This window comes from Pinus tabuliformis, chromosome X (assembly GCF_031772625.1).
Source record: "Pinus tabuliformis cultivar Carrire ecotype Pingquan chromosome X, CPIR1, whole genome shotgun sequence".
In the NCBI taxonomy this organism is placed as follows: Eukaryota; Viridiplantae; Streptophyta; class Pinopsida; order Pinales; family Pinaceae; genus Pinus; species Pinus tabuliformis.
In genome coordinates, this window is record NC_142308.1 from 993,431,292 (window position 1) to 993,443,152 (window position 11,861).

Genomic DNA, 11,861 nt, shown 5'->3' on the forward strand with positions numbered 1-11,861 from the left:
TCCCAGGTTAGTCAAAGCTTCCTGGAAGTTAGAACCATAAGGGGTAAAGTCATCCATATAGATTTCCACTAAATCATGAACCAGTTCAGCAAATATACTCAATACAACTCTCTGGAAAGTGGTGGGAGCATTGCACAATCCAAAGGGAAGGACTCGGTATGCAAAGGTACCCCAAGGACAAGTGAAAGTGGTCTTATCTTGGTCTTCTGGGCTGATTTGGATCTGTTTGTACCCGATAAACCCATCTAGGAAGGAGAAAAACTTCTTCCCTGCCAGGCCATCTAACACTTGATCTATGAAAGGCAAAGGAAAATGGTCATTCTTGGTGGCCTTGTTTAGTTCTCGATAATCGACATAGATTCTCCACTTCCCATTTTTCTTTGGCCCTAGCACCAAAGGAGAGACCCATTCGCTGTCAGAGATAGGGTAGATGAATCCTACATCTAGTAACTTTTGCAGTTCTTCTTTGAAAATGTCCTTAAGGGCTGGATTCATCCTTCTTTGAGGCTGCCTGACTGGTTTGAAATCTTCCTTAATGTAAATGTGATGAGTATAGACTGAAGGGTGCACTCCCTTCATCTCCTTGTAGCTCCAAGCAAAAGCATCCAAGTGGTTTCTCAATAAGCTACACAGTTCTTCTCCTGAGAGGTGGATAGGGATGAGTTGATCTTCAAGGTTCTTTCTGGGCTAAATTCCACATTCTTAACTCGAAGAGAGGTCGGATCAGCCACACAGAGATCAACTAAAGGATTGGCTTGGGTTTCTTCCACCAGCTCTTCTAATGGCAACACATTGGGGGGTGGATTCTAGATCAAGTTTTCAATAAGATCATCCTCGATTTGTGGGCCCCCCATGGTAGCTTCCATTTCACACAGTGGTGCGGAATAGACTTCATCCTCATCTTCCTCCTCCAACTAGAAAGGTAAATCATGGTCTAACAAATGTTGGGCAGGAGGATATAGGACTAGCTGCTTGGACATATGCCCATTTTTTATTGTCATGTTCCCAGCTCGATAACTAATGTAGGCATCTGCAGTAGCCAACCAAGGTCTTCCTAGGATGAGAGGATACCAGTGATCTTTGCCTTTGGTTGGAGAACCAGAAATCAACAGGGTACTCCCAAGAATCGATGGAGACCATTACATCTTCCACAATCCCCTCAGGGGTCACGGTGGAGCGGTCTGCTAACTATAGTACTGTTGTGGTCTTTCTCAGGGAGTCGTGAAGGTTGAGCTTGAGCATAGTGTCCTTGGTCATCACATTAATGGTAGCCCCTAGATCAATCAGGGTATGGGGGATTATGGTGCCATTGATGTGGACATCGACTACAGGACTTTTAGGGTCTAGATATTTTGGACAGATTACCTACCCCAACATCAGGTCGGACAGTTGTCCTATGACATTGATAGTTGGAGCATCTCTCTTGTGCCTACCTGGGTGCCTGAAGCACTTCTCCTTGATCATCTTGTTGTATATAGGCACATCCTTTATGGCTTGGAGAAGTGGTATTTTTACACATAATTGTTTCAATTCTCCCAGAAGTTTAGTTTCTTCTGGGGTAGGCTATGTTGTTCCAGTTAATCTCTTAGGAAATGGTGGAGTGGCTTTTGGTTCACTTTCCTATTTTTCTTCCTCATCCTCCTTAGGGGAAGGTTGGTTATCTGGGAAAACCTTCCCAGATCATAGGTTAATCTCCTGAATCTCCACAACATAGGTCAGGCATGATGTTTCTCCACTATATACCTGCTGGGCTTGTCTGTTATTCAGGTTCAAGTTCAGTTGAGCAGGTATTTGGGGTTGCCTTGGAGGAACAGGAGGCAATGGATGTGGTTGAGCAGGTGGCAGAGGAAAAAGAGTAGGAGGAGAGGTGTACTGGGGCCTCCACCCCTGATGAGGTGCATTCCACTGAGGCTGTGGTTGAGCATAAGAGTGAAACAAATGAGCAGCTGGTTGAGCATGGTATTGAGATGGATATGACCAAGGAGGGGGTGTGGACCAGGAAGGATGAGTAGGGGGACCCCAAGAAGGCATGGAAGTGGCTTGATTGGGGTTGTAATATGTCTGGGATGTCCCTTGCATTCCCTGCTAGTAAGGTCTGGGCCCATGTGGCCTCCTTTGGTTCATGAAATAGAGTGGTTCAGTGGCTCCTTCGACCCCCTGGTATGCAGCTTTAAGTCCGGGCAATGAAGGGCACTGATTCGTAGAATGGTTTTCTTCATAGACTGAACACACTTCTATAGAGTTCAATGGACATTCGTTCCTAGGATGCCTTCTGGTGCACCTAGGAAAAAAGATGGCCAAAGCCCTCTCTGCTTCCTCTTGTTTTCTTTTGATATGCAAGGTATCCATTTGCATGGCAAGAGTCTGCCTCATCTCGCTCTTGAAATCTTCCAGCCGATTCTCAAATTCACTTCTAAGAGATGAACTGGATGAGGATGTACTGGCTAAAGGTTGACTTCCCCTACCTCTCTTTCTGGCTACCCTAGAATGGTTTCTAAACACAGTCTTTATGTCATCATAAGGTAGTTGGTAGATGTCCCTCCCAACCAACAAATGGAGGGTATCTAGAAGATCTTCCGGGACCCCTCTTAGCAGGACCAACTTTAGAGATTCGGGGTCAAGTGTGCACCTGGCCCTTTTATAACTAAGCTGAAACCTCTCTTCATAGTCTTCTAAGGATTCATCACTTCCCATGGTCATTCGGAAAATATCTTCCTTGGCATCCTTTGACATACAGTAGTCCCGGTATTTGTTGTTAAAGGCATGTTGCATCTGAGCCCAAGTTGTGATGCTGTTTCCAAGTAACCCCATGAAACAACGCAATGCTGCATCCTTGAGGGTAGAAGGAAACAGTTTCAACTTCTGCTCATCTTCTGCATAGTCATAGGTTCGACAAAGAACAACAAATTCAAACAAGAAGGTATCAGGATCTTCGGTAGTCAACCCATGGAAGTGAGGTAAGGCTGAAGGACTTATGTTTTTCATTTTAGTGTCCCCATTGGTCTCCCGGATAGGAAAGGTACCCTCTACTCTTTCCCCATTTCCTCTAACATTTCTGTTTTCAGCCATGGTCTCAAGAGGAATGGTTTCCTGCTCTTCTTCTGCTATAGGATCTTCGTATATCTCTGGTGGTTCACCTCTAGGTTCTTCTGGATCATTGCCACCGAAGAAGAGAGAAGGGTGACTGTGTGATGTGGTGGGGGTGTTGGGTAGGAATTTTCCTGAATTATATCTGTTCCTAAGAGGCATGAAAGGAAATATCTTTTTGGGTATTTTTGTTTTTTTGTTTTTTTTGTTTGTTTTGTTTTGTTTTGTTTTTGTTTTGTTTTGTTTTGTTTTGTTTTGTTTTTGTTTTTTTTGTTTTGTTTTGTTTTGTTTTTTTTTGTTTTGTTTTTTTGTTTTGTTTTGTTTTGTTTTTTTTTGTTTTTTTTTTTGTTTTGTTTTTTTTTGTTTTTTTTTTTTGTTTTTTTTTTTTTTTTTTTCTGCTTGTACCTGCAAAAGTGAAATGGATTGAACAAAAAATTGCAACTACTGAAATGAACTTGCTGAAATGAAATGAAAGTAAGAAAATGACTAATCTACTTTGCTGGAATGGAAATTGCAGAATTGAAATGAAAGCAGGAAAGGTCTAATCTACTTTGCTGAAATGGAAATTGCAGAATTGAAATGAAAGTAGGAAAGGTCTAATCTACTTTGCTGAAATGGAAATTGCAGAATTGAAATGAAAGCAGGAAAGGTCTAATCTACTTTGCTGAAATGGAAATTGCAGAATTGAAATGAAAGCAGGAAATGACTAATCTACTCTTGCTGAAATGGAAATTGCAGAATTGAAATGAAAGTAGGAAATACTTAATTTACTCTTGCAGAAATGGAAATTGCAGAATTGAAATGAAACATCTACTCTACTTTTGCTGAAATAAACTACTTAGCAGAATGTTGCAGTAGAAAATAGAAGAAAAGAAGTAATCACAAAATACTCTGACGCTTCCCTAGCAACGACGCCAAAAAGAATGGTGAGCACCAGTATTGCAGCAATAATGCTGCAACTCCTGGGGCTTCCTTCTTTACTTTTATCAACCCGGTAGTTCGTAACAAACTTGGAAGTGACAGTGCTGTATGCACAAGTACTAGCTCTTACTGCAGGCTGTCACTTGGTTAGTTGACGCAAGTTCGCTAGGAGCTCAATCCAACTTCTATGAGTTCTCAGAAGAAGCTTTTAACTGTGATGAAAGAAATCTAACTCTACAGGGACTATTCTACTTGCAGAAAGAGAAGAAAAACTGGAATGTAACGCAAACCCTAACAAACCCTAATTTACCTATTAACTCTACTTTTGCAAGAAAAGAGATGGAAACTAATGAAATGAGTACCATTGACTACTAAAAAGGTAAATTCCTTTTATTCAAGCTACTTCTGAAAAGAAATGAGAAGAAATCATTTTTTTGTGCTTTTGAGTATTTTTATGTGGAATTATTATGCTTGTGATTTATCTGGTTGTGATTGTGCAGAGGTTTGGTGGCAAAGGAAGATGGAGTTGGATTTTGCAGAGGGTGAGGAAGGTGTGGAGAGGTCCTAAGAAGCCCCTAGTGTCCTTCTGAAAACTTCCATAGCGATCAGACTTCGAAAAATCACTCACAGGAAATTCTACAGGAGGCTGCAGGGGATCTACAAGAGGAGGCCGAGAGCTATTTTTGGAATTTTGAAGGTGGAAAAATGATGGGAAAGGGTAACTGAAGGCTAGATGAAGGTGTTGAGGTGTCTAGAACTTTTCAAGGAAGATCAAGAACGAACATGATGGTTGGATTTGTTCAAATGGCAAGAAAGCAGCTTTATGGAGAAAAACGCAGAAATTAGGGCAGATTGGTGAAATGTTGTGAATGACTTGGGAAATCTATGATAAGTGAGCTGGTGCTGGTTTTTTTATTGATGTATGGTGAGCTGAAGTGACCTGCAAGAGATCTGCACATCTACTTACAAAAACTATTCAAAGAAAGGACAAAAAACTGAAATTTCTCTAGCTTGACCTAATTTCTGACCTACAAACAGAAAATGCTGAATAGTAACCTGTGAATAGAAAAACATGCAGAGAGATCTATGGTAAAAGAACAAGAAATGATCTAGGCAACTGAATCTGAACCAATATCAATCTTTCCAAATCAAAGTATCACACTAGCAGTTGCATGGAAGAGCAAAAACTGTGTTTTTGGTGGCAGCAGTAGTGCCTTGACCTCAAATCATAGTCCCAAGAAGGGAGAAAGGAGATTAGGGCCTGCTGTTGGCCTTTTTGAATCTTATTCTATCACTACAGTAACCAACTTGAGAAACTGAAACAAAAATAACTATGCTAACCATCAAAAGCAACCTAATCTAACAAAGTAAAATGAATCTATGCAACAGAAATTAACTCATGAACTGAAGAAAAAAGATATAAATACACTTTAGGAGGTGCTGGGTAGCTTGGGTTAGGCCCTAACCCAAGAGCTTCAGCCCTCTGAAAGAGGTCAGTGCTGGCTCAAAAACTGGTTCATCTTCATTATCAAAAATAGCAGTCACATTACATAAACCGTTCTAAAAAAGGAACTCGAAAATGAGCTGAACACAATGCTACACAAAAGTACGAAAATATACTAATGACTAGATAACATACTAAGGCTCTAAGCCTCCTTATTTATACAAATGGAGTCCTCCAACAGTCCTCCTAAAATCAAGGAACTCGGCTTCCTAGAACTGGAGATAAACAACAGTCCTTCTTTACTTGCTCGACTGCCCCTTGGAATCATTAATGTGGACCTTTGTGCTCCGAGTTGCTGATGGAGGATTCAAGGAAAGGGGTCATAAATGAAGGAGACACCCCCCTACAATTCCTCTTCCCTGTTTTCCTCAACTTTTGTCTGCCATTTGCTCATAAATCCCTTGACTTTGTCCAAAATTGACCAAAAAGTCTGCATAAGGCACACATTAGACTACATGGCAAAATGAATAACCCAATTCACTCTATTAGCATAAATATATTCAATAACATGCAATAAACTAATGAGAATGGTGGATTAAGTCAAAATAAGAGGCAGAATGAGCCCATATAATTACCCATTTCTGGGGCTCATCAACGACCACAGATACACAATCATTACCATGCTTGGTAGAAGGGAGGCCATATAGTCCATGGAGATGGATTCCCATGGCTGGTTTGGAATAGGAAGAGGGGTGTACAAACCCTTCTTCTTGATGGTTGGCTTGGCGATGGCATAGGAAGTGCAGGATCTGATATATTTCCCAACATCGAGTCAGAGTTTGGGCCAATAAAAGTACTTTTGTAGTACAACCACAATTTTCTCCACACCAAAGTGTCTTGCGACCTGACTATAGTGCGCCTCCCAAAATCATCTTGGCACGCTCGCTTGAAGGAACAAAAAGGTGGCCTAGGTAGCATAATAATGTGTCCTAGAGATGGAAATCAGGAACTTTCTTACCAGCAACTAGTGTTGGGTTGTGTTATATTAGGTTGGGCAAACCTACCTATGGTTTTGTGCATGGTTTTCGCACATGGTTTTGGATGCGAAGGTTTTCGGTCCATGGTTTTGGATGCGATGGTTTTTTGGTCCATGGTATTGGATGCTTCGGAATGTATAAATATGTATTGTAACGTTGAAAAGGAACATCATGAAAAATCAAGCTGGTAGTCCCGGTTTTGGGATCTAGGGGAAAATCTCTGTGTATATGTGTTTTATGTGTTATGCTCTCGTTATTGTTTATTTTCTGTGTTTTAGAATTCGTATGCAGGTAATTTCTGTACGGGGTTAAAACCTACAACTAGCATCTGGTATGTCGAGGTGAACTTTGGATCATTTTTGTATAGTTGCATCCATCCATAGGTCTTGTGACCACAATAGTTGAGAATAGTAGTCAGTGCTGCAATTGGGGGTCGGTTGAGGCAGTTTGAAACATGATTGGTGCTACTCTTTTTGTATTTAATGTTCAAGTGGAATTGTTGTAGATATGTAGACCACTTATGATGGTGATCGTTCTGCAACTTCCCTTGTGTCTATATAAATTGAAGAGGTTAATCGGTGTGGATGACTGTCTCCTTCCCCAGAATGTAGTGCTTCCATTTTCGGCAAGCTTGCATGGTCGAATACATCTCTTTATCATAGGTAGGGTACTTCCGAATTGTATCGGAAAGTGTCTCACTATGATAGGCCACTGGATGCCCGTGCTGGGTGAGGACTGCACCAATAGCATAGTCTAAGGTGTTTGTCTCGATTTATAATGGTTGTTGTAGGTCTGGTAGTGTGAGTAATGGTGCAGAGAAGAGACAGTGTTTCAAATCAATGAACACCTAATGTTGGGACTCGAACTAGGAAAACTTTGTTTTCGCCCCACCCTTAGTAATCTAACTCAAAGGCCAAGTGATATGCGAGAATCCCAACATGAACCTCCGATAAAAATTTGCAAGGCCCAAAAAGTTGCGAAGCTCTGTTAGAGTGGTCGGGGCTGGCCAATCCTGAATGACTTGGATCTTGGTTGAGTCCACATGCATGCCACACTCATGTGTGATGTAACCCAAGTATTAGACATGGCTCATACCAAATGTGCATTTCTCTAAGTTGGCACATATTTTGTGCTGCCGAAGGGTTTGAAAGACATGTCGAATGTGTTACAAGTGTTCTTCCCAACTCTTGTTGAAGATGAGGATGTTGTCTAGATAAACCACCACGAACAAGTTGGTGAAGGGCCACAAGATGTCATCCATTAGCCTCATAAAAGTAGCAATGGCATTTGTCAACCCGAAGGGCATAACCAACCATTCAAAAAGGCCTTCCTTGGATTTAAAGGCAGTCTTCCATACATCTGTGGGCTCTATTGGAACCTGGTGATAACCAGGCTTTAGATCGATCTTGCTAAAATACTTGGCTCCCTTGATTTGGTTCAGTAGGTCATCAATTCATGGGATTGGATATGTGTTCCTGACAGTGATTTTGTTTAGTGCCTGATAATCAATGAAGAGCCTCCAAGTCCCATCCTTCTTTTGTACAAGTACAATCAGGCTCCCACAAGGTGAGGAACTTGGTTGGATGTGCCCTTTATGTAGCAAATCCTGGATTTTCCTCTTGATCTCTTCATTTTCCATAATGGAGCAACAATATATTGGCCTGTTGGGTAGATCTCTCCACCCACATCTGTGAGTGGAATAGGTGCTCCCCTCTTCTGGATCTTCAGGCTCAATATTATGGATCTTGGCGGTGGCCACAGTGGCACTAGGCTCTGCATCAATGATATGTTTCCCTTTGTCATTCCCCTTGTCGTGTTCTAACTCAGAGTCAGAACATGCATCAGAATCAGAAGCCTTCAGCTTGATCACCAGTGACTTCTTGGCCTGACACTCACTTTTGTTGTGAGTGGAGCTCTTATGGAACTCACACCACTTTCTTGTGTCCTTCTTTGTCTTCATGGTGTTGTTATTTGCTTGCGGCTTTGACGGGTTCTCCTGGGTCGCCCCGCCTTGGCCTTGCCCTTTTCTTTGCAATTTGAGGGCGCCTTTGCCTTCTTCAGATTCACAGATCCAAAGTCTCGCTTTTTCTATTTAAGATTTTGCTCGATCTTGACAGCATATCAACACGTCGTGTCAAGCAAGGAGATGTCTAGGAGCTCCATCTCATCCTAGATGTACCTATGTAGGAAGTTGTGGTACTTGAGTACCAAATGTTTCTTAGAATCTTGGATACCTAACTTTGTGTGAAGGGTATGAAAAACATTGGTAAACTCCAACATGTCTTGGTCCCTTCCATGTCGTAGTGTGGTCCACTTTATGTATTTATCTTCATAGCTCCCGACAGGGTAGTACTATTCCTTGATGGCATCTCGGAACGAATCCTAAGTGGGTGTGGCCAAAAATAGTGAGGGCTTACTTTCATCCTTCTACTCACAGTAGGTTTCCCACCAGTCCTTGACGTGGGGGGTGGCTTTGAGAAGAGCAAAAGTAATTTTTTCCCTATTGGAAAAATCATGAACAGGAAAATATCCTTCTATCAAATTTAACCATTTATCTACAACATCCGCATCTATCTGGCCCTCAAATATGGGAATGCCAATGTTAACTTGTACCTTAAAGGGTGCGGCACTTCCAGAGTAGCTGCTAGAAGTAGATGCGTCACCCTTGGGTAGCCATTGAAGGATCTGAGCAAAGTTATACATCATCATGTTCCTCTGTCGCTTGAGGGATTCTTCGAGCAAGATTTTGAAAGGATCTCATGCCCCCTCGTCTTTCTTTTCTTCCCCCATGGGAGGCCGTTGAGATTTGTGAGGCTAGTCTTGCAAAGGTTTGACCAATTCAAGCCCTAACTCCTTATATCTTGACCTCGTTGGGGTCATGCAAAGAAAAACATAGAAAGAGTAGATTGCTCTGATACCACTGATATGGATTTAAACAAGAAGGAAACAAATTATAGATATAACCATAAATACAAAGATGAAACAAAAATAACACTTCATTTCATTAATATCAAACACTGAAATATGCTTACAAACAAAATGGACATAAGACTAGCTCGAGCGATAGTAGCTTATCTATGAGAAGAGATGTGGCGGCTACATGCCTATGAATTGTGTTAAAATGAGGCTCCAAGGCCTATTTATTATTTAGATACAATGGAAAACCCTAAACATCCAGAAACCTAACCCTAAGAGATGAAGCGCCAAAACTGTGGGCCCCGTTTGGGTAAATTGGTACATCAATTTTCCGGGGTCGTAACTTTGGCATACGATCTCTGTTTGGTTATCATAATACCTCGTTTCGAAGATCTCAAAGAGTAAGTCAAAAACAAACCACCATCTCTTTTATGACTTCCCAGTCTCTTTGTTTTCCGTAAAAATGTCGTTTAGGGCCTTAAAACAGCTCCGGAAGTTCAGGACCCGAAAAACTACCAAAAATAGTAAAATGCTACAATTAAAGAAACTGAAAAATTGAAAGAGACAGTGTTGGGGGTCTAAGTGGAATAAGAGGATGGCCACTAATATCCACCTGGATCACTACAATAGTCTGCATAACCACTTTGATAATTACTAATCTTCCACCCAATGTAAGCCACTTGTGGGTCCAAAAGTTTAGTTTCTTCTCAAACTTCTTGATAAGCCACTCCTAGTCTTGACAATCGTACTTATTTGGCTTCAATAAAAATCCAAGGTATCTGAATCCTCTTGCTAGAGGATCGACTTTGACCTCAAATACGTTGGTGATTGCCAATACTATCTCTGACTCCGTACTATCCAAAATCAACACAAATTTCTCTTTGTTCATTGTAAGCCCTGAAGCAACATCGAGTCTTGATAGAATGTGATGGAAGGCCCTCCATTCGTTAATATTAATATTCCTAGAGAACAACAAATATTCAAAAAACATAAGATGTGAGATATAAGTATGTTTAGTTACCATGCATCTAGAAATTGGACCCTTTGCGCTAGCATCTTGAATTGCCATGCTTAGACCATCAATGACTAATATGAAAAGTAATGGTGATAATGCACACCCCTGATAGAGTATCCTAGAGATCCTGAAGAAAATAGTTGCTTTCCCATTGATAAGAATGGACAAATTCTTTGAAGTGATGCATGCCAAACTCTAGTCAATGAGCCTGTGCTCGAAACTGATTTTGTGCAAGATCATCTGCAGGAATTCCTAATTGACATTATCGCATGCCTTGATGAGGTTGATTTTCATTAAACATGTTTCCAACATGCTAGTTTTGATTTTGTGGATACATTCTTGGGCGATAGCGACATCGTCCTGAATCTGTCGGTTGTGTGAGAAGCCAAATTGTTCCGGCGAAATGTAAGATGGCAATGTCCTTTTGGTTGGCAATAATTTTAGAAATCATCTTGTACATTGTATTTCATAATGAGGTGGGTCTATAATCTACAAAATAGGAGGGGTTAGTGTTGTGCATACAATCCCTTCTGCGGACAGAAGTGATCTCTCTAGTCCTATAAGAGGATCTAGTAACAATCTAGACAATCCTGTGCAGACTTTCCTAGTTTATATCAAAAAATACAAAGTAAGATAGATGACCTACCTCACTCTGACGCTAAACACCCATTAATGTCATCCTCGATCTTCTCACTTCCAAGTTCAATCTTCTTTGCGTTGTTGTGTATGGATACCTGCAAGGAAGATCAAAGAAAGACGATACACACATACATAACATAATTCATTCTAACATAAACTATATGACAGATCAAGGAATATCATACTAAATGAGTAATGCTTTACACACTTATGGAAAGTAAACACATGATGTATTTATTAATAGAAAATGAGGGAAGCATACAACCACTTAAGCCTTGATGTTGGAAGCCTCCTTTGGATGAGTTTCCAAGTCCAATCCAAGACCTTCAAGCACTCCTTCTCCTTAGCAAGATGGGTAGCATTTAGGCATAGTTTCAGCATAAGAATGAAACCAAGCAATGACCAACTAGTTGTGGATAGTAGGAATTTTATTTATAAGGAAGGAGAGGGAGTTAAGGATCCATAAAAGGAGGGAGAGGTTCCAAAAATCAAGGGGAAGATCCATGAGAGTAGGATCAAGGACCAAGAATGGGAGATCTCGCTCTAATCCTTATTCACCTGTATCCATCTCACTGTTCTCGAGGCTTCTAGTAAGAGAAGTTTCTTCTCCACTTTAGGAAAAACTGCATAAGAAGTTTAGCGCGAGTTTTCCTATTAAAAGCCATGTTGGCAGCACTAGGTCAGTATGCTGCAACAAGCCACCAACATGGGTCACTAGTGGTGCAACAAGCGTTGATCCTAAAAACTAAGTTTTTAGGAAAGCTTCTTTAGAACTCTCTCACGACAAATTTTATTCTCCTCT